The sequence below is a fragment of the Danio rerio genome, chromosome 8 (assembly GCF_049306965.1).
Source record: "Danio rerio strain Tuebingen ecotype United States chromosome 8, GRCz12tu, whole genome shotgun sequence".
Lineage (NCBI taxonomy): Eukaryota > Metazoa > Chordata > Actinopteri > Cypriniformes > Danionidae > Danio > Danio rerio.
The window spans coordinates 29,565,624-29,568,399 of record NC_133183.1 but is presented as its reverse complement, the minus strand read 5'-3'; positions in this window follow the sequence as shown (position 1 = coordinate 29,568,399).

The window sequence follows — 2,776 nt, the reverse complement described above, 5'->3', positions numbered from 1 at the left end:
TGCTGAAGATCCTTCATCTCAAGCCCATCTTCTGTAAAGCGGTGCAACATCAACACTTTTAATCCACATATTGTAGCAAAGACATTGTACAACATCAAACTTGCACAATTTGTATGTTTCTTGAATTTACAAGTGAATTTTTAAAGTTTACTCTGATTTTTTGATACAGTTTAGCTGTTATTTTAAGCGGAGAACAGAAAATATTTGAATATGTGAGGACATGGACCACAGCTTTTTGATAAAGTGTCTTACTGCAATGTGTAATTAATAATTGTTGTAAAACAGATAAACTAACAGAATATATATATATATATATATATATATATATATATATATATATATATATATATATATATATATATATATATGTTGTTTGTATAAAATGAGACTTTGAAAACTATTTTTAAATCAGAAAATACATTCCAACTGTGCTTTAATTATTCAACTACAAACATTTTAACTCTTTTTATGGCACTCTCATCAGAAAAACCCTGGAGAGTTACTCTGGGTTATTACAAGACTTTCATTACTTCAATAAAAATTATGATATTGTTATCTGTGTCAATAAAGTTAACATATATAGTTGATCCTCACCCAATAAAGGGTTAATATGTTTTCAAATGATTTCAGCATAATGACAACTGAAAATCGTCTGTGGTTTGGTTTTATACTGTTTCCCCCTTGTGGTTTTTGTGTGTACTGCTACACACATCACGGTTGCAGTGATATATATATATATATATATATATATATATATATATATATATATATATATATATATATGTTATTTTATATATGGCAGTTACTGTTCTATAGTCGAATAACACACTGCTTCACTTAAATTTAAACCAGTTTGCTCTTAACCAAATAACCACTTATTTACAATAACTTGCTGGACAACAATTATAGGGACAATGCCACAGGGAATTTTCTTTTTCAAGCACACAAAATAGATCTTAACTCTTACGTCTTCTCTACCCCACAATTAAAGACTTATTAACAATGTCTGGAAAACACTTTACTTTGAAGTCATCGCCCCAAACAAACACGCCCCTCACTTCTGCAGGATCCACAGGAAAGTTGGTAAATGATGTGTGCAGGAAGGAATGGGAGGGTCGAGATATAATGGTCACACTTTATAATAAGGTTCTATAGTTATTACTAGGGAGGGCATTTACTATGAATGAACAATAGCAATTATTAATAGTCAAAGTTGATGTTAATTTCAACATTTATGCAGTATTCAAATTTCAATAAAAGCTGTGCTTGTTACGTAAGGGATTATCTTATAACACAATAACATTACAGTAATGAAGGCCTCACCAAATAGCCAATAACACCAAAAATCCATGGTATCCAAGATATGGATATGTAGTATATACAAATATATTCACTAATAGTCAAGGTGATTCAAAGTAGGGCTGTACGATATTGGAAAAAAAAATATATTGTGATATTTTATTTTTCTGCGATACATATTGCGATATGAATGGTTTCACGAGATAGTTTGAATATTTGACAGATTTCTGAGGAGTTTAACAGTATTCAGGTACAGAAATTAAACAATCGAGATGCTAAAAATGCTTTTCTTCCTTTTTTTTTGTTTGTTTCTAGTCCAAATATAATAATAATTTAGATAAAGTGAACATATTGTATTGTTTTTACCTTCAGAAGAAAAAAAAAGTCAAAAATTATATATTTTTTCCCTAAAACATGTAAACTTGCCAATGAGGCAAGTAAAAACAAAAACAAAACAAACAAAAAAAACGTGTTTTTACTTTGAAATGTAGATATTTGGGCTAGAAACAAGACAAAAACCTCATTTTCTTTTCATAAATCATAAAAAATTACTGATAAATACAGTTAATAAATACAATTCTGTGGCTCCTGGTCAACTATAATTCAAACTCAACATTCCAAATCTTCCGATGTCAATATTGTGAATGTGCACATTGCAATATGGATGCTGAAACGATATATTGTGCAGCCCTAATTCAAAGTACCTGCTTGGTCGGTATCAGAGTATAACATTGAAGTATCGTGAATGACCAATCAGAATCCAGTATTCCAGAGAGCCTTGTAATAATATTATTCAATGCACTGTGAGTTAACAAGGACTAAAAATTAATTACGTTTTTTTTTTTTATTCATTAATGTTAACATAAGAAAATGATGAATAAATACTGTAATTAATGTATTGATTATTGTTTCATGTCAGTAAAATAACATAATATAAACATAAACATAAACAAATAACATTAACTAATGCAACTTTTCTGTAAATTGTTACCAATATTATAACACCGAGACAGGATTAAATGGCTCACTTTTGAGAATTATATATGGTCCAGGGTAATGTTTTGAAGTGTGTTTCACTTTGTCAAGTAGATTAGGGACGTTTAAGTCAACAGACCATCAAAGCCTTTATTTTGACCAAGGGAGCAAGTCTTTGTATGAACAATCCTGGCACCATATACAGTTTTACAATACAATATGGCTGCAGCAGCTTGCATTTGCAGTGCATATAGTTTCCAAATGCTTAAAGGTTTAAGGCATTTCATTTAAACCTATTTCAGCCCATTAAAACCCATGCCAATGAGATGGAAGCGAGTTATCAAGGAAAGGCCATGTAAATTTGGACTGGAGGGGCAGTCTCCCTCCAGAAATCAGGGGCTTGAGCATCTGTTTTGAAGTAAAAACTTTCCTCACTGACTTGATGAAGTGGAACACACTTCAAAAGGGCATCGGGGATTCTCTTGAGAAGAAGTGCTTGGGG